The 21,583-nt window shown below is 46.2% G+C and overlaps 1 long non-coding RNA gene across 2 annotated transcripts in view; it reads left to right on the top strand.

The window, feature by feature from the left end:
• The window catches only part of LOC144798689 (uncharacterized), a 367,086-nt gene that overhangs the window by 200,673 nt on the left and 144,830 nt on the right, over positions 1–21,583 (top strand). For both annotated transcript variants that reach the window (XR_013603615.1, XR_013603614.1), the window contains one exon: positions 3,770–3,854. This is a non-coding gene — a long non-coding RNA (uncharacterized LOC144798689). The remainder of the gene's footprint in view (positions 1–3,769; positions 3,855–21,583) is intronic.

Raw genomic sequence — 21,583 nt, 5'->3', positions numbered from 1 at the left:
ATCCCTACGCGCCTGAGATTCCACTGGCCATGCTGACGGCACTGCCACATGGCGGCGATTGGTCGAGTCTGCAGGAGTGGGAAGAGGCGGGAATTCAGGTGGTTGGGGACCTCTTTGAGAGTGGAACACTGCTCCCGTTCCGGGAGCTATCAGACCGCTTCGATATTTCGAGAGGGGGATTCCTGCTGCACGCAGCGGTAACCCGGGCGATGCATGCCCACTGGGGCACGGGCCTTGGGGAGCCCGAGACGGCAGCGGCTTGCCAATACGCCATGATGGCGGCGGGCACGGTTAAGGCAGTTACATGCCTGTATAACCGAATGGTTAGGGAGAATATCCCTCCTCTCGCGTCCCTGAAAGCTAAATGGGAGGCGGATCTGCACAAGGACATTCCGGACACGACCTGGGCACAACTTGTCCGCAGGGCTCGAAACAGCACAAGGAACGCCAGGTTCCAGCTGATACACTACTATGTGTTGCACAGGGCGTATATGACGCCAGGTAGAATAAGGCGGTATTTTGGAGACGACACAGCAGCCTGCCCCCGGTGCCCGGAAGAGGGAGCTGAGTTAGTACACATGCTATGGGCGTGCCCGCTCCTGCAGGACTTTTGGCAAGAAGTGGGGGAAGTACTGAATGAGGTGACGGAACGATCGCTAGAGTATGGTCCGGCCGAATGCCTGTTGCACTGGTTCCCCCACACTCCCAAAAATAAGCTCACGAGTAGGTTCATCGACATGGGGCTGATGATAGCGAAGAGAGAGATTACCAGGAATTGGAAGGCGCGGCTGGGGCCTACTCCACGGAGGTGGCGGCAGGAGTTTCTGAAATGGGCCTCGGCGGACAGCACGCATAGATACCAGGTAGCGCGCAGGACCCCTAGCCAGACAGCAGCTGACACCGCGACAGCATGGGAAGTAATGGTGCAGGCGCTCAGGGACAGCGAGGCTGACGCACAGGAGGAACCTCCCAGAGGAGAGGGCACGGAGGGAGAGAGTTGAGGCCCCAGGAACGGCAGGGATACGGGGAACATGAGGCTAGCATCCCAGGGTTAGTATTAACGAAGCCTTAGGCGGGGGATGGTGTGCGGGTCGGGGTGAGAGGGGGGGGGTGTTTAGGGGGGGAGTTGGGGTTCAGCGTGTAGTTTGGTAGGATAATAAAAGTAGGCATACACTTAATCCGGACACTAACCACTCCTCTCTACGGAACGTCAGGCATGGAAGTGCAGATACTTTACCGCCGCCCAACCCCCGGGTTGTGGGCCGGAAGGCTGTGTAATGATTGACGAAATGTACTGTATATCTGCTGACATTTAAGTTTACTACTGCTATTCGTTTATTGGCCTGTACAGGTATGTCTACAATAAAAATTATTTAAAAAAAAAAAAAAATGATGGACATTTCACTAAAGGGACCCCTGCGCACTTCGGCGCGATTGCATAGTAACACACACTTGGTCGCTGGAACTAGTTGAAGCGCAAATGTAGTGACTCATTCATCAGCCCAAAAAAAATCGTGAGCGTTGGGAGGCTGGGCAGATGTGCCTTCTTCCCAAATATCCCATCGATGCTGCTCTGATCGGTCTCTGACCTTTTAGACACACAAGAGGCATGTGCGCTCGCGTGGAAGCCCCGTCCGTTTGGCCCCGCCCACACACTCGAGGAAGCCCCGCCCCCAATCCGCAAATCCGCTGAATCCGCTAAATAGGCGGATTTTGCGGATCCACGATCCGTGGATCCGCTAAATCCGCGAATCGTGGATCCGCAAAATCCGCCCATGCTTAACGCTGATGACCTTTCCATTACCACCCCCGATCCTGAAAGCGCCATCTTAGCACTAGAGTCGGAAGCACAGGCTTTTGAAAGAATCTCGGGCTATGCATTAAATAGCTGCAAAACACAGATAATAATTAACAGAGAAGTCCATTGGAATAATAGTCGGGTAGTTGCAAGGGCTAAATACCTGGGGGTGATGATAAGAGCCAACTTGGATGAAATTGTAACAGAGAATCTATCTTCTTTGGCTTCCGAAACGAAAAGATCCCTCAAACTAATTGACAACTTGCATCTGACACTTGTGGGAAGATGCAATGTAATTAAAATGACGTATTTTCCAAAGCTGCTTTACTACTTCCGCTCCATTCCACTAGAATTTAGTAAGACACAGTTACTAAAATTTCAGCAAATTTTTACGCAGTTCATTTGGGCTTATGCGCAACCTAGATGGGCTCTAAGACAGTTGTCGCTTCCCAAAGAGCGAGGGATGGGCATTGCCAAATATAGTGCTTTATTACTGGGCATCAGTTTTACAGTACAGTACCGACCTAATTACAGAACACCCTCATACTCCTGCAACCGGCTTGCCCTCTCCATTTTGGCTATTGTTCGGAGGGGAGGCTCGCGGCTGTCTCTTTAGACAGGTATCCTTTGGGTACTACAAGCAGGTCCGGTTTAAGACACTGATGAATTCTTTTAAGGTGTTTGGTAACATACGTCGAATCTATGGTCTTGGAAGGTTTAACCACTACATCCCTATTAGCTTGAACAGCAACTTACCCGCTATCTTTGGCCGAAGTTACTTAGCAGACTGGTACAAAGCTGGTATTTCAAAACCAGGGGATTTAATCTCAAGCGAAAGAGTGAACACCTTTGCTGACTTACAACCCAAATATGGCTTAAAACAGCAAGACGCCTTTAAACACCTAGCTATTTATGACTTTCTTTCTCGGAAGGTTGGGGGATTCGCTGGGTTAACTCTACGAACTCCAGTAGTGCCACAAATAGGTTTAATCTTTGCTGCTTTAAACAGCAAAACCCCAGACGATCTCCCTAGAATAGCGGACTCTCTAAACTAGAAGCACCACATAGTTTGTTTTTTAAATCACTTGAACTTTCTCATAGTGACTTGCTGTCAGCTAGATTACAGGTGCAACACTTCAAGACCACCTTCTTTCTATATATATAACGCCTAGTAAAATCTCCAAATGGGGAACAGGCAAGGGGACTACCTGCCCACGGTGCTCCGAGTTTGGCGCCAACTCTATCCACATGTTTGCCACTTGTCAAAAAACTTTCCCCTGTCCTTCTTAGACTACAGGAATGTCTGGGAAAAGTTATGTCTCAGAACTTTGTATTAACCCCACGACAATCATGCTAGGGTTTTGTGAAGCGTTTAGTAGGACTAAAGGAGGGGCACTGGTATTTGTAGCTATGACTGTATGGAGGATATGTGTGGCTTTGGTATGGATAGGGGCCGATCCCCCTCCATTCTCCCAGTGGTTAGCCAGGCTAATGGCAACTTACCATCTTGAAAAAGCTTTATACGCCAAAAAAGATCGCAAAGGGAGGAAAAAGGGCTTGGACATCTGGGGACCTCTCACCACTTGGCTAGAACAGCCTTAATAACCCTTCTCTCTTTCTTCTTTCTCTCTTGGTCTCTCTGTTTCTTCTTTCTCTTTTTCTGCTTCTTTCTTAGGTGTGCTTGCGTGAAGTATTTTGGAAAAAAAAATAGGTGGGCTAGGTCAGGTGGTACGTAGTACTTAGGCTTAGTTAGTATTCTGGAATCAGAATGGAACACTGGATTAGTGTTGATAAATAATAAGTAGTCGATCCCCGAGTCCCCCAATACTACTTGTCGACCAGATAAGATAGGTCAATTTTATTGCAATTGTTGTTTACATAAATATTTTTTTGACCGTCCTTTAAAAATATTTTGATTTGTTTCACACCAATCATCAATGTTTGTCTCTTTCTTATATCTTTCATGATCAGCACCCAGGGGCAAGAAGACGGGGTCTGAGCACTTGAACAACACCAGGGACAGGAGGACCAGGAGAGGGCTCTTCTGCTGGCCCTAGTAAGTCTTCCTGTTTTTAATATTAATAATTCTTATTCCCTAACTTTTACTGAACCATATTTTTTCCGAACTATTGTTTCCGTTTCCTAATGCTATTTTTTACCAACAATTATCATTCGATCTGGACTATCTGTTTCTAAATTCTTGTTATCCCTGCACCCCCGCCGGGGGTAGCCGTGCGCTTTATAAGCTTCAAAATAAATAAATAAACTGCCTCTGCTATGAAGACTCTCTGTACTACTACTATTAGTCTGTCTGTAGCTAAGCTTGCTCAGTTGGCCACTCTTTATTTAAAAGTTTTTAAATAAAACTCAGATTCTCCAGTAGCTCTAGCCATTGAGTCCAGTCCTTTGGGTTGTCCTCTTGTACTACTTCTAGTCTTATTGAACTTGAGTCTTTGTTAATCTTGAGGCTTTTCGACAATTCCCACCAACAAAATGCCCAACCAGATTTTACTATTTTGTTAGGATAGGATATACTACTACTGTTGTAGGGATTTTGCACATACAGAACTTTGCACAAGAAAATAGGATGAGGTGATGGGAGACTGGACCTTCCTCACACCTCAATCAGAACCCACCACAATCCCCTGCCCAACTAGTTATTGTGGTGTCTCGTCATAACTATTAGCTCTCCGAACCCCTCCCCCCCAAGATACCCAACAAGAAGACAACCCAGAACCTAACTCTCCCGAACTCTCAGTCGTGGAAGCAATGCACATGCACACCCTTCCTTTCGCTCGCTCACTTGTGTCCACACCAAATACCACCGAGTCTATGTAAATTCAAAACTTTTATTTTCAATTGACAAGCTCTGTACATTGTTCAATAATGCAGCACCAACAGAAAAATGCACAAAATTAAAACAATAAACATTGTTACACTTAGTTACACTTACAACAACTACAACTCCATAGAACGCAGATAAAAAATGGCAAATCATGATAACTGAACAGTGGTGGAAGCACCACCATCCCCTTGGTAGGAATATAGTTTATATAAAATTATAAATTAAGATCTATAAGCGAATTCTGGGGACCCCTCACCTTAGAACAGAGGTCTTCAAACTTTTGGATGCCGAGACCCCCCTGTCAACATTTTCAAGCGTAAGGACCCCTCCTGACAACATTTTCTAAACGTCTAGGTTATGAGGATGGTGAGGACCAAATTATGCGACAGGCGTGACTAAATTGTGTGAGTAGAAAATGTAAATAATGTTCTGTGATGCTGCATATTTTGGGGTAGCATTGCTTTATTATTTAGAATTTTTTTAAACACAGTAATACTGAGGAAAGATTTCACCGCACCAGTACCAGTTTATAACCAAAATACAGCAATTAACATCAGAAAGATGTCTAGTCAACCTCTGTGAAGGGCCTCCCAATCCGCAGGAATACGCGCTGCCACATTAGAAGCTCACCTGGCCATGGCAGCAGCAAGGGTGCATTCAAACCGTGGCGGTCTTGTGCAGAGTTAAGCAGTTTACCCATGCCCCTTTCCTCTCACCCCCTTCCTTCCACTTCCTTCCATCCCTCTCTTCTCTCCTCTCCCGGCCCCGGATCCCTCTCTCACATTGCAGGCAGATGGTTATTAGCCCCAGGACACCTTTTGGTAACAGTAGCGCACTACAATGTAAATAATAAGCAGAAGCACTGTTAGCATACGGTGCAAAAGTCTTTCCACCTTCTCCATGAATTCCCTCACTACCACTCACCAACAATACACCTCATCTCTCTATAGCACCTGTCTGACAAACATTTCATTTTTTTATAGCACTACTCATAGTTTACTCACACTCAGTTCTGTGATGTGCATGGTACATCTTCTTTGTACCAGGCACTTTAACCTTCTGCACTGTGTGGGTGACAAGAGTGCCCATGTGACTGCACGGTGAGCAATGCAACAGTGTGAGAGTAGGGTAAAAGGAGTGACTGCAGGGTGAGTGAGGTGACCATATGAATTTGGGTTCGGCGCTAAGTGCAGAGTGGGACAAATTAGTGCATGGTTAGTGATGGCCTTGTTTGAGTTAGCTACAGATTGAGCAGTAAGGGGGGGACAGGTGAGTGAAGTGTCACATGAGTGCAGGGTAAGAAGTGTGCTCGTGTGACTGCAGGGTGAGGTACAGAGTGAACAATGCAAGCAAATTTTTAGTGCAGTTATCACTGTGAGAGCAGGGTGAGCGGGTGAATGGTGTGAGTGCATGGTGATTGGTGTGAGTGCAGGGTGAGCGAGTAAATGATGAGAGTGCATGGCGATCAGTGTGAGTGCATTGTGATCAGTGTGAGAGCATTATGATCACTGTGAGTGCAGGGTGAGCGGGTGAATGGTGTGAGTGCATGGTGATTGGTGTGAGTGCAGGGTGAGCGAGTGAATGATGTGAGTGCATGGCGATCAGTGTGAGTGCATTGTGATCAGTGTGAGTGTATTGTGATCGCTGGGAGTGCAGGGTGAACGTGAAAGTGAAGGCGAGAATGGAAGTGAGTAGTCTGAAAGCAGGGTGCATTCCCAGAAACTTGAAGCGTAGGGTTTCAGATATAAGTTAAACTATTGCTATAATGGCATTAATCAGGGTTCGAGGGTGGAGGAAATAAAGAATGTGCTGATCCTGCAACAAACTTCCAGTCTAATGATTAGGGTTACCAGCTCATTATTTTGATGGCCCAGAAATAAACAGTCACCTACAGCTGTATTTTTTGCACTTATCTGTGAATACTTAGAACAGCAAATATAAATAGAAAGCACTTTTAATTGTGTTCTAGGGATGCCTCAATGATCCATGACTAATAATTAAAGAGAATAAAGACAGAAAAGTCACATAACTAATTAATACATACTTTTTTATTTATAACTCAATTTAGTGTCAAGAGCAGGTCTCTGCAGGATCTTTAAACAACACATAGCAGGCATGTTTCTTTTGGCAACCCAACTTTATATTTCTTTTCATTAAATGCATTCTCACACTACAGCAGTAAGTGTAAAAATACAAATGTAAGGAATAGGCAGAGTGGGGGCCCAGGGGGATCACATTTAATGAGTGTCTGCCGTCTTAAAAGCGATCATGATATAACTTAATTCCCAATGCAGGTGAGGCACTTTTCAGCTCTCAGAAAACAGCGGTCGCCGCACAGCTGTAGTCAATGTGTGCCACTCATTTACTAACACTTCGCCCCCACGCACGCAGGCTGTGGATGGCTCCAATGCAGGATTCAATCAACAAGCATTAGTGGTACATAAACAGACTGTGATATCACTTCCTGAGTTTCCACTCATAGATCATGTGCACTTTTGTTTCACCCCAAACTCGATCTTCATTTAGAATGCAGAAATACATGCAGTCATTTCTTCTTTAAAAAACGATCCCCCGAAATCGCATTTCTTTGTCTGCTCCTAGCCATCCCCTCCCCACCACTTCCTGCTGGTCAAAAGCATAGTTTAATGTGAGCGTGTTTAACTTCGGCGTCTCGCTATGCCTTTCCCACCCATCACTGCTTGTAAGGTGGCTGTTCTGTGTTTAAAAAAAAGAAAGGCTCTGCTCTTCAAACGATTCAGCAGGTCTTTAAAGACCATTAGCATATTTACATGCCTTTGTTAACTGATTACCAAAGCTTAGTTTTTTTATGGTTCCAGTACCCCCTGGGCCCTGGAACCATAAAAAAACTAAGCTTTGGTAATCCGTTAACAAAGGCATGTAAATATGCTAATGGTCTTTAAAGACCTGTGAAAAACTCGGGATGGAGATATGACTCCAGACACTGCCCAGCCGAGGCCCCAGGAGCGCGAGCTGCACTGCAGCAGCCTGGGCTGAGACACAGGATGAGGGAGGAGGGGGGCTGAAGAGCCCTGAAGGCCAGGGCAGAAGTGACACTGTGAAGGCGCGACCCCCTTTGCATCGCTCCACGGCCCCCCTGGGGGTCGCGCCCCACAGTTTGAAGACCCCTGCCTTAGAAGAACCTAGTACTGGTAGTGGTTACATCATAAGCTCTGCAAAGCTCTGGTTCGTTGAAGGGAATCTTCCGTCTGTTATGAGAAAAATGTTGCGCGTTAGTATATTGCAAGCATTTCTCAGCCGTGCCAAAAAGTGTAGCATTTTTATGGATAAGCAATATGGACTAACACCAGAACTCCATTTAAAAGTGGCTTGTTAATGTTTTGGTTGACCTTGTACGCAGCGCTTAGACAGTAGGAGTATGAGGTCATGTGGGCTCAAAGGTGTCTTATACAACAAGATGCGAGGTAATGTCAGGTGTGCAAAAATAAAAGACACAAAGGTAAAATGGTTGCATGGCTCGGGCTAACTAAGCAAAGACTAGAATGACCCTAGGGACCATATATAGCTACGAGTGTCTATTCTACTACTACCTGATGTGTACTAGGATGTATGTTGTATATGTACTTATTACTAATAACTCATTTTTCAATCTTGCTATTGAAAAATAGGGGGCGGTGTATGTGACACCTAAAAAATGTGCAATGTTCTTTCTAGGCGCACTACCGACCACCATTGACGGGGCCAGCGGCGAAGGTCATGCGGCTGGAGAGGATGCTGCAGTTGCAGGGGGAGCTGCAGGGGGTGTGCCAGCAGCAGTGGCAGGCTTTGGCAAATTAGATTCCTAATCCTTACTTATTGATATTACACTCACTGCAAGGGTGTACTGTATACTGTACTGTTGAGACTTAGTAAGAAGTTGTTGTGAACGGTTGAAGAGTGAAGACACCCTTTAATTGGCATTAGTAAAGGCATTAGCGGCGGGAGTGTTGAATAACCAATGGCCTCTTCTATCTGATTTGAACTCTGCTGTGAAAGTTTTATGGAGAAGACTAAAAGTCAGATCAGATCAACTTGATGGATGGTGTTGAACTAAAAGAGAAAGACGGGTGGAAGGAAGGACGGGCGAGATTTAATATTTATGACTGGCAGAGAAGGATAAGTGGGATGCATGCATGCATACATAGGTGGCTGATCATAGGAATCAGATGCATGGTTGGTTGAATGCCTGAAAAACTCCCACAAATGTTAAAGCCCAAGGAAGTGGGAGGATAGATACATACCACAAATGTTATGTACTGTGCTTGATAGTGCTACCATGCCACTATGTGTATAATTAACTTGTCTTACTGCTTTTCTAAGAGTATATTTTACAATAGTCTTGTTTTTTCTTTTTGATATATAGCTACTCCTTCCACGGGGAAACCTGATAGGAAGGAGTTGGCCGCCAAGGCCCGGCGCCGGAAGCTGGAGGCCATCCAGCGTGAATACCATCAGCTGGTGGTCCTGGAAGAGGAAGAGGCGGCAGTAGCTGCAGCCGCCTCCAATGCCCCGGGTCTCAGCCACCGCCCTCCAGTGGTACGGCGCCATCATCTGGCAGCCACCTGCTGCCGCCCTTCCTTTAGCATCACTGGTGCCCCCCCTCCACTGTGGCTGCAACTGCCGCAGATGCGCCTTGTCCCCCTTCTTGAGGAGCAAGTGCGTGTCCTCCAGAGTCGAGCCCACCGAATCTAAAGACCCTGTTCATTGCCCCTTTTTAGGTTTCGCCTGTCGAAAGCTGAGCAAGCAGCGTTTCGCGCAGGCGAAATCTTATGTTTAGAGTATGTGTGCTCATGTCCCGCCCCTCTGTTCCATTGGCTAGCTCCATAAATGGAGGCTAGCCATTGGAACAGAGATCTGTCCGTCATAGCCGGAGCAGATTCGGGGGCGTTCCCGAGAATTTTAGGCTTTTGCCCACATCATGCGGCTGTAGGCGGGGTTTTTTTTTTGTCGTCAAGGTTTGTTTTTGTCGTTTCTCTGAAGATGGCGGCCGGGCAGTAGCTTGTTTGTACAGGTCAGGACATTATTATGTTCGTGCCGTTAACCCGCCCCCTCCCGCTGTCCGTTTGCCCGTTCCCGACATTATTATGTTCGTGCCGTTAACCCGCCCCCCCTCCCGCTGTCCGTTTGCCCGTTCCCGCCCCCCCCTCCCGCTGTCTGTGTGCCCATACTTAGTGCTTGTTTGTTGTTGTTTTTGTCTCCTTACTCTAGGCGACCCATTGCTCTTCGTTAGCCTAATTTTCACCCCTTTCTTTTCACTTTCTCTATTCCTCTCTACGATCTACCCTCTCAATCCATTCGTCTACATTTTTCTCACTGCTTTTATTTACACAATCATTTTGCCATCTTCCATCTCCCCGCCTTTATCACACATTCCCTTCCTTTGTATCTTTCTCCCCCATCCTCTTTCCATGTTTCCACTTTTCTTTCCTTATTTCTCTCCGCCCTGATTTCCCCCTCTCCAGTCTCTGTCCGTCTTTCCTCTTTCTCCTCTATATCTCCTTTCCACCACCCTCGTGTCTACTTCCCTCTGTGACCTCTTCGATTTCCGCAACTTTCCCTATTCCCTGACCCCCATACCCGTACGTCCCCCCACATGTGCTGTGTCCCTTTCACTATTACCGCCTCCCTAGCCGTCTTCCGCGACTTCAGTCTTTTTCTTCCCACTCCTCCACATGCCCCCCTTCTCATTTCACTCTACACTCTCTCACCCCTCGTATCCATCAACCCCTGATGCGTATTTTTTCATCCCTCAAACTTCACCCCTTTATCCCTGGCCCTACATTTTGTACTTTATCTCCTCGCACACTATGGCCCTCTCCCCATCTCTCCATCTCTGTCCCTCACGCGCCTCCCTCCCGCCTCGCCTGCCCGGGTTTGGAACGATGACGCCGCTTGGCTGGTGGATTCCCCTTTGAAACTGGAGCCCGGATTACAGCCACACTTACCACATCTCCTTTTATCAAAGGATAAAACACAGCCACGCTCAGAGAGGGGCCGCACCATACCTTGCCAATCACTTTGAACAGTTTAAGGGGGCAGATGAGAGCACCGAGTAAGGACAGGTAAATTGGATTTAAAAAAAAGGTACGTGTTGGACCTAAAAATGTATGTGCTGGGTCTAGGAAGGTGGGTGTTTTTTTGTCAATGTCTAGACCCTGGCAAGACCATATAGAAAAAAGTGACCGGAGTTGCCCCTGAACGGTGACCATATATTGTCTAGTCCTGGATCCAATGCATCATGGGAGATGTAGTCGTGATTTTGTGTTATTGCAGTAAGAAGTATAATCTGACCCAGCTGACACTATAGGGCTGCAGGGAGAAAGAAAGCAGGATTGGTTAGTTCACTGGCAATGATATAAGCAGGAAAAATTGAGGAAACACAAATCCACATATATCCAGCACTGCACAATGCTAGGGATGCGCAGTGAAGGACTTTGGCAACTAGCAATGGAAAAGAAGAATCCATTGAAAAGTACAGCAACTGGAGCCCTGTGCTTCAGATACTGCTTGAGTCATTCTCAGGGAACAATGGTCCAGGTAGGCCCTGCGTGACAACACAAACCACATGTTATACAGAAACAAAGCAGGACAAAAAGTGAACACTAACTACCACTTGGGTAATTCCAGCATCTCAAACACTGGAGGTGGAAAACAAGCCGGGCGCATAGACAAGCTGGATGGAAAGTGAAACGTTAGCGCTACCACCAACCAGTCAGGCTGGAAAACAAGCTGAAGAAAACAGCTTGATAGTGATTTTTGAAAACATGCAGGAATATCTAGAGACAGTGCCTGCTCGGCATCGGTTCCAAATGTGTGCTGGTGGGTGCAGGCGGTGGGGCACCGGCACTTATTTCCTGGGACCGGTGCTACTTTTTAATCATCAGACTATGTTCCAGGGGAAGAGAAAAAATGCAGCAGAGGGAGAACGAAAGAGGAAGAAAAAGAGAGGAAAGCAGTGACAAAGGGAGCAAGCAGAGATGAAAAACACCTGCCAAGGTGAGCTAGAAAGAGAGGAAGTGTAGGGTGGAGGAATGAGCTGGAATGAAGAAAGAAACAATACCCTGTGTTGGACTAGCCTTTCTGGCAGCCTGGCACTTCCAGATGGGTCCCCCTTTAAATGTCAGTGTGAGGATCATTTTCTCTGATGAGTGAGGGGTTGGTCTTTAGCTTGCAGTCAGCGCAGCCTTTCATCCTTCCGAGGTGGATAAAAGTGCAGCACTGGGGGGCACAGGCAGAATCTGCTCCGAGGGTCGGTGCTCGTGCAGTGGCGCCGTGCTGGGGCCTGTTGATGCACAAATATAGATTTAAAGGCGTCCAGGGGCGAAGCGTTGGTCGGACTGGCAGGCCTGGGACGTGTGTTTATTGTTGACATGCAGCTCGACCTTTCTGGAAGGTGCGGAGACCCGAGGGTGCCAGGGGCGGCGCGACAGGGGTGCAGGAAATAAAAATACTTGGGATAACTTTCTAGAAGTGGCTGGGCTGATGGGACAGAGCGAGGGTGCCCTGTTGCCACCTTAAAGTGACCGAAATGTTAATTTCTCAGCTAAATTCTCGATTTTCATAGCACACAAAATATGTGAAGGTTAAAAAAAAGTCAGACAAGATATAGGCAGCAAGATGCAGGCAGACCACATTGCGTTCTGCAGGCGTAATAGCTTGTACACTATGGCAGTCTCTGGGTGTGTGTGGCTCTGTGTGTGTGTGTGGCTCTGGGTATGTGTGTGTGTGGCTCTGGGTGTGTGTGTGTGTGTGTGGGGCTCTGGGTGGGTGGGTGTGTGTGTGGCTCTGGGTGTGTGTGGCTGGCTCTGGGTGTGTGTGGCTGGCTCTGGGTGTATGTGTGTGGCTCTGGGTGTGTGTGTGTGGTACTAATTGCTGTCTGCTGAGCTCGTCCGTAGGGTACAATAGGTCTCACATTTGCGAGAGATTAAGCTAATGGCAATGTAAATGACAATGCCATTTATTTATCTGTTTTCAAAACCAACACATAAATACACATTTTGTCATTTACAATGCCAATAGCTCTAACTTTTCCAAAGGCGAAACCATTGCATTGTAAATGCTTGTTTATTTATTCTTTTGGTGGGTCGGAATCTGGCGATGGGGTTTCCCGTTTTAGACAATTGGACAATTAGGTTGGACTTTTTCTTTACGGACATTGGTTGGGGTTAGGGAGAGGGGTGAGTCAGGTTTTGTGGTTTATTTTTGTTAGGGTATTAAATCAATATTTCTACTTTACATACAATGTTTTTAATGTTTGTGGGTGGGGTTACTGTTTTACATCACACTTCTCCTTGCTGGTGCATGGCCGCCCATTGCCAGTGTTTGATTTAAAAAATTGGCTGACTTTGTAAGACACAAACTGATAGATGCGGCACCCCTCACTGATTGACTTGTCCTACTAGTACTGTCAGTCTCTTCTAGTCTATGCATTTTTTAACTGTACTCAAAGGGGTGTGTGAATTGAATTAATGAAAACATGTCCATTATTAATTATGCCTCCCCAAACTTCTCTTACCTTTGCTCGATGTTTAACTTAGGCTCAGTGATGGCTGCATGGTGATGATGGTTTCCTTTCCTAACATGCCATGGTTGTGGTGGTAGTAGTAGACACTGGCAGCAGCATTTGCAAAAAAAGAAAATGAGACAGTCAGTCGCCTAAGAGAGCCTGTTCGAGTAGTAGTAGAATGAAGTACAGTACAGAACTTACTGGGAAACAATAATATGCAAAAATATTTGACAACAAAACATAATGGTGGTGGGGATAGCCTAGTACACAGAGTTACAAACTCTAGTTGTGTCGAGTCACTTGACTAGGCCTACAGTACACTGGACACAAGCGTAACCGTTAGTGCTGTGTAGGAAGATGACAATAAATCCTATCGATGCCGGCAATTAATGCGGATGTATAGACTCTTTTGGTAAAAAAAAAATAACCTCACAAATATACTGCTCATGGGTGGTCAAGCAGAAGAAGATCCTCGCCCTGCCTTGAAATTGAAGTACTGTTGCTTTTGCCACATCCGCCCCAGCAAGCGTGTGATAAATTATTGGTGTACATTTAATTTAGTCACACCTCAATTAGTCACACAGCCCGGGGGAAGAGGGTTAGGATTTGTTGAATGGATGGGATGGGGGTTTGGGGAAAGTTTGAAAATGAAAAACAGTACGCATGGACAAACAACAAACGACAAGCTCTGTAGACTACCATATCCAAATCAATATATTAAGGGAGAAAAAGGAAATGCATGCATGATTGATAAGGAGACCCGGATTACATACAGTTTGTGTTCAGTTGTTCCGGGCTTACTTTTACAGATAGCAAAGACATTTTTTAAATATCTGTAGGGATGAATTATAAACAGAGAGCAAACCTAATGATAATAATAACAACAAGAAGAACCCACTGTTGTAAAGATTGTAGACAAAAAATGTATCAAATTATTTAAAAGATGATGAAAGTTGATACTGTTACTTTGTTATCCTGGTAAAAAATGTGGATTTGCATCTCGGCATTCCTCTTGGTCCTCTCGTCCATCAATCTTGGGTGTCGCCACTGCCTGCCTGGCAGATGTAGATTCATTGGTAAGGTAAGTGTGCATTGTTTTCCCAAGTATAGCACAGGGTAAGGCCCGGCCTGTAATTGTAGAAGGAAAAACAAAAGGAATATTGAGAAACAAAGTTGAAAGAAATGCACAAGTTATGGTGTAGTGCAACAAGAACACTTTCCGAGGTGGCATGTATGCATCATCTCTACTTTAGTCTGTTTCCAGCATTGACCTACAACAACAACAGGACAGAGCAGGCCCACAGTGACGGCACGCTTAGCACATCCTCCGTTTAGTGTACATTTTTTAAAAGAGTTGGACAAAGCACATATCCAGCAACATAGCATTTTACAATTTAAGTGACTAAATCAATGCACCACAGTCATACCACCGCTACACTCGACTCCACTGCTACACAGACATTTAGGTCTGCTGTGGTTGTTGTTGACTTGTTTACCTTTTATGCCACTCATGAAACGTCCTGACTTAATATTCCATCAATCATCTCCGATACTTGTACTGAGTGACTGTGAAGATCGGCCTGCAGTGGAAGTACAATTTTGTTACTAAACAAGAAGAGTGGAAATATTATTGACTTGAGTCACTCTTTAGTGTGTAGAGTAATACTAGTACACTTTGACTTCACTTCATGCACAACAAACAACAAAAACACAAACACCAATCACTCAGTCGGTGTCCAATGCATGCCATTAATTGTCATTACCTGTTCCTTCTCAACTTAAGTTAAGGGGCCGTCTCTCTCGCCATCATCATCATGGTGCTGTTGTCCTACTCAGTGTGCAGTGTACAGAATGAGTCCCCTTCCTGTATTCAAAAGCAATGTATCAGGCTGCAGTAGAAGTACACATTTCTTATTAAAAATAGTTGCAAGAAGGGAAAAATTGCCTTGAGTTACTTTTAGTGTGTAGAATGATTATTACATATAGTACACAATGAAATAACTTCATGCAGAAAAAACAACAAAATCACTCAGTCTGCGTCCAATGCATTGCATCATTCATTGCCTGTTCCATCTCATCTTCAGTTAATGGGCAGCCTCTCTCGGATCAGAAAGGAGGATAGCTATAGTAGTCATCATCATGTTCCACTTCTTTTGGAGGGACTAGGAAAGATTTTATTTTTTCTTCTAATTTGCATCATCCAATCATCATCTGTCTTGAGGGCAATGGATTTAGGGAGACTCAGGAGGATGGAGGAGCAGGATTCGCAGGACTGTACTGTGAAATGCAGACAGCTGAAACTCGTATATTGAAATAAAAAGAGTAGAAGACGGTGGTGATGGATTTGTTGTGATTCAAAGTTTGTATCCGGAAAGACAAACACACAAATAAAGGAAAATAAGGGAGGAAGACAGTAAGTGCAAGCCTAATTGTCAGGGAAGTATAGCTCGTCCTCAAGCTCTGGGGGTTCAACCAGAAGTAGGTAATCATCATGTAACACACTACTTCTGTCACCTGAGCCGCTGTCCTCATCTTCCTCCCTTGATTCATGTATTGTGTAATTCTGTGGTATGAAGTGCTGATTCATTTTGATCATTATTAACCTCTCCACGTTTTTTGGGCGAGTGACTGGTCCTTCTCACTGTTACAATGGAACCAGCAGCACTGAAAACACGTTCAGAAGAGACACTTGTAACAGGGCAAGCCAGATAGCTAATCGCCAGCCTGCTGAGCAGTGGCCATTGGGCCCTTTTCCCATACCAATACCGCAATGGGTTTTGATCAATGTACATCTCTGTTGGGTCGTCCAGATAGGCCTGGACCATCTGCTCAATGTTCAGGAGTGCAACACTTTTTTTGGCTCTTTTCTCTTTGCATCAGCACTGGTTTTACCAATGCCTAAATGTAAATACCAATTGTGTAACGATGTTACTGGGCCTAATGATCCAGTTATTGCTGTTGTCGATAGTGATGGTGAGTGTTCTGCGCCAAACGCACTGCCCTCAGCCTCCAAAGTTGCACTTGATGCCGGATGCCCTGCAGCAGTACTGGTTGTGGGTTGATCTAGCGGGCTTTTAATTAGCAGCCATTCATTTTCCAACTTACTCGCTGACTCAGCTATCCAAGTTTTGTAGCGGGCAACATCCATCTCTGAAAAAGGAATTAATGTCTTCAGTGCCAATTTTGCCCGAGGATCCAGAATTGTGGCACAAATGTAATGTTCTGGTGACAAAATCTTATTTTGCACCCTCGTATTGTCAGCTAAGCGACAGGCTAAGCTCTCCACCAACTCATAGGCTTCTTTTTTTCCTCTACACCTTTGTATGATTCAGACACCGTCTTCAGCTGATGCTCTAGCATTTGCAAAAATAGGATAGCTAGACCCATAGTAGAGTCCTCCTTGCTGACTTCACGTGTGAAGACCTCAAAAGGAAGAAGCATCTCAGTCAGGCATTTAACCAAGCACCATTGGTCCATCTGAATGGTCGTGCCTTTCACCTTAGCATCCCCTCATCGCATGACATATTCATTGAGTGGGCTGTACTGCTCAAATAGACGGTCAGGCATGTAATAAGTTGAGTTCCAACGTGTTGCCACCTCCTGGATGAGTGCTTTGACTGGCATCCTATAGTCATGTTGAATGATCCTCAGCTGCTTCCGAGCTTTAAAAGAATGGCTGAAATGAATGCATATTCTTCGGCAGGTGGTCAGTAAGTTTCTGACTATGGCGTCTTTTTTCAGAAAGTCTTGAACTATAATGTTAATGCAGTGCACCAAACACGGAACCCTGAAATAGGAACCAAGCTCCATGGCCTTAAGTACATTACTGCCATTATCTGTGGAAACAAAACCAATAGTAAGCCCTCTTGGGCGCAGCCATTCAAAATCCTTGCTGCCAAACTCTTCCAAAATGTTTACAGCAGCATGAGATTTCCCCATGGCGAACATGGCTACAGTTGCATGTTTCCGAGTAGCTTTAAAAATCTCAGCTGTGTCAACAGCACCTACTTCAGATAGCTTATCTGTAACCCCCACAAAAGACACCCAGTGGGCAGTGATGCACATGTAATCAGTGGCTTGGCAACTGGTCCACATGTCTGTTGTCAGGTGGATATTGTGAACAGCACTCTGCTGCAAAGCTTGTCCAACCAATTCCAGCACATCATGATGTAGTGCCGGAACAGCAATTCTTGCGAAATAGGACCGGCTGGGAACCTTCCATTTAGGGCAGATGGCTGACACAAATTCAAGGAAACCCACCCCTTCCACAAATGAAAAAGAGAGAAGGTCCAGCGCTAACATTTTAGCCAGCTTCGCATTGTACAACCGTGCCGTTGGGTGGTTGCGTTGGTACTGCCCCTCCAACCTAAGCATGCTCTCAATGGTAGGCTGGATTACTTTCCTTTGTGTTGCTGTTGTTTTCTTTAACTCACTTAGGCTCAACGACGCACTTTGTTTCATTGCAATACTCGGCGCATTTGGTGTCTCAGCATGACTCTGAATATGGCTCTTACTGCGGAGCCACTGAGATGTTGCTGAGGAGGATATGGGCGGTACCACTACACTACTGGGGACAAGGCTAGAAATGCCTCCCTCTTGTCCACCTTCCACCGTGATAATATCGTCCCCTGATTCTTCATGCCCAACATCAATGGGTTGAGTTTTACTTTGTTCTAAGCGAAGTAGGTGAGCCTCCCACACGATAGTGTGGCGTATTTTGAGATAACTTGTTTGGCCTCCGGTATCATAGTTTGTACCAAGCTTACCCCGCCGAACAGCATGTCGACAAATTGAGCCATCAGCAACATTCTCCTCCTTAGTGCTAACCGAAAAGAAGTCCCAAACTGGGGAGGAGCACTTTCTGGTGCTGCTTGACGTGCCACTTTCAATACCAGATGAACTGAGGGTGTGCTTGGAATGTGACCCTGTGCAGCTACACTGTGACTTCTACCACCACCTACTGAGATGGTGGTTGAGCTGGATGTAGGTCCCTGCCGGGCCTTTGCAAATATGGAAGCTGGAGGTCGTGGTGGTGTAACCTGTGTTGGTGGTATCCGTCCTACATCCCGCTCAGTAGCCTTTTTGGATAAGGTAATAATGTTGGTCTCCATCCCCTTTGGGGCGGGAGTGATGTTTGTGATGAATGGCTCGTCATCATCATCCCCCTCTTGTACATATACCTCCATAACTCTTAAGTCTTTCTGGAACCTTCCTTTTTACTAGCCTTGTCTTGTGGCGTGCATCACTCTCAGACTGAGCTGGTGGCTTCCAAGTGGCATCACGGTCATCAGAAGCGGGGCTTGAAGAAGAAGATGATGGACTAACTCTCCTTTTCCTTGCGGGTGGTCTTGAGGACAATAGATCTTCTGAAAACAGTGGTTTGCTCCACTTCAGGAGCAACAGCTACTATTGTGGGCTGTTCTTGCGGCTGCTGTTGTTCTTGTGGCTGCTGTTGTTCTTGCGACTGCTGCTGTTCTTGCGGCTGCTGCTGTTCTTGCGGCTGCTGCTGTTCTTGCGGCTGCTGCTGTTCTTGCGGCTGCACACTTATCTGCTGAGTTTCCGCCTGCGTTGATTGTGTACTACTTTGTGATAATGACATTTCAACATCGCTGCTCGTTAGTAAACTGGCTACCTCTGCGACACTCAAGGGCTTGGGCCTAGGTTGGTGCAGTTGGCCCGCTGGTGCGAAGGTGCTGCTTCCAGCTTGGTTCCCGGATAACGCTGCTGCAAGTGTAATTTCTTTGGTCCCAATAAACACATTGGCCAGCACACCAGTCGTGGTTAGTGGCACTTCCTTTTTCTGTTCCTTCTTCTCACCGGCAACTTTCTTGATACTGGAGGATCTGGTACCTTTCTTTGGGGCCATCTTCTTCAGATGTGAGGCAGGACAGAGGTGTCCAAGTTGCAGAGATGTCTGTGGTCACACGTGGACGTGATGTGGTGCACAGCAGGACTTCTGTATGTCAGTACAACGGGTGATGATGATGACACCTCCTCCCCTGTTTTTTTGTGCACCTAAAAGCAAATAAGCCAGGACAAGAACATCAGTGAAATGTTGCATTTGTTGTTGTGGTTCAATTACTACTGTACTAGAACAAACAAACAAATAAAATATATAGTCTGGCCATTTCTGAGACTTTGTCAACAAGGGCTATGGTATACTACTGTGTACACACTACACTCTCAGGAAGGATAGGAAAGAGAATAAGAACAACAACCAAAATACAAATGTAATGAAAGTGGTGTGGACCCTGTTTGGCATTAAATTATTTGAGCATCACATCATTCAGGGAGCTGCTGCTGGCAAAGGGGATGGATGGATGGAAGCAGTAAGCCAATAGGAAAACCATGCAGGCCTATATGGCAAAAGCAGCACACTAAATAACTCCCACCACAAAAGGCCACCAGGCACATGGGCACTCACAAATAACAAACAACAAGCAGGAGGCTTGGGAAACACAATGAACTGACAGAAAGCCTATAAAAGCCAGGCAAAGGATGCATGCTAAAGCACACTGCTTTGCCTTTTTAATGCAATAAAATGCAAAAACAAAAAACACAGGCCAAAAAAAAGGTCTGCAGGGTGCATGCACACCAACATACCAGACACACACAACAAAGGCATTTCTTTAAGACACCCAACAACAGAAATACCCCCCCAAAACACATTTCCCAACTCAATCCAATGCCATCCATGCCCTAAATGATGTTTAAACTCAGCAGACCACATAGAAACACTTGTTTAATGCACCTGTGGCTACCTGCTCTGAGCCTACTGGATGAAAGCAGGCCTGTTGGCAAACAAGGCCACACAAGCTTGCAGGCCTAGGTTTCAAAATGGCCACCAGCCACATGGCCAGGCCCACCCAACTACAAGAAACAGAAGACAGACAATGCAGGCGTATTGCAAAAAGCACACTGCCAGCCTTCAAAATGGCCGCCAGCCTCATGGCCAGACCCACAACAAGAATATTAGGCCAAAAAGGAATAGCATGCAGGCCTATATGGCAAAAGCAGCACACTAATAACTTCCACCACAAAAGGCCACCAGCCACATGGATACTCACAAATCACAAACAACAAGCAGGAGGCCTGGGAAACACAATGAACTGACAAAAGGCCTATATAAGCCAGGCAAAGGATGCATGCTAAAGCACACTGCTTTGCCTTTTTAATGCAATAAAATGCAAAAACGAAAATACACAGGCCAAACAAAAGGTTTGCATGGTGCATGCACACCTACACACCAGACACACACAACAAAAGCATTTCTTTAAGACACCAAAAAACTGAAATACCCCCCAAAAACACATTTCCCAACTGTAGGAGAGTAGGGTCTGCAATCCTATGATCACCCAGATTTTTGCTTTTTGCTGCACTGGTTTACGACTTTCCCTGGCTGTGGGCCTGCTAATCAGACCCACAGCCTAGCTGTTCTCTCTATCCAAATTGTACTCAGGTACTGAATTGGCACTGGGCCCTCTCCAAGTCCCTGTACTCAGGGCTGAGGTGTACCCAGAAGTCTCCCAGGGGCTGAAGCATGTATTATGCCACCCCTGGGCTGACTAACTAAACTGACACAACTGGCTGCACGACAGCTGGGGCAAGGTGGTGTACTCACCCTTTGCTTTAGATATAGTATACCTATATCTAACCCTAAAAATGGACACACAGATCTCCTATCAGTCACTCCTATGGCAGGCCTTAACAATCCTGAAGGCAGAGTGCTTGGAATCGTGTGAGATGGTGCTCTGGCATGAGCTGAGCCTGTCTACGGTTTTCGGGATCCATCCCTTAGCCGTTTCCATGATATCGCATACCATATACTCTTAAGTGCATTATAATCCTCGCGGTTATATGCCAACTCTGGTATCGCTTTATCAAAACATGTCGAGTAAGGTGTCATACGAATTGGAATACTAACCCCTCGCCAATTCTGGCGACGGGGTTAGCATTCCACCCTTCTAGAGGGACACGACATGTATGTAACCCCTAACCCCGGTTAAAGTCAAACAGAGCCTCAGCTCCACAAAATGGATGCTGCCACCGAGACACAAGTCTGCCCTCCTGCTGCTGGGAGTCCTCCCAGAGCAGGAGATAAGGACAAAGGGTTTCCTGCCAGGGGCGGTGCCAGCACCGTCCCAGACAGGGTTTTGTGTATTGTAGGTAGGCAGGGCTTTAGAGGAAGGTGACTGCACGTGGCACCCCGGTGCTCACTGTGCATAGGCTGGCTGGAACCAGTTCCAGGGTCACTCCAGACCCTGTGCTGGGGAAAAGCCCGCCAAGGAAGTGGGTGTAACCACCCCCCTCCTAGTCCCACCCCTAGGGCAGGACTTAGTCGCGTGCCAGCCCCTTTTTACAGGATAAAGGTAGGAACTGGCCCCCTTCCAAATCAGATCATCTTTGAATCCTGAAA

This window comes from Lissotriton helveticus, chromosome 12 (genome assembly GCF_964261635.1).
Source record: "Lissotriton helveticus chromosome 12, aLisHel1.1, whole genome shotgun sequence".
In the NCBI taxonomy this organism is placed as follows: domain Eukaryota; kingdom Metazoa; phylum Chordata; class Amphibia; order Caudata; family Salamandridae; genus Lissotriton; species Lissotriton helveticus.
This window is presented reverse-complemented; position numbering and strand designations above follow the sequence as displayed.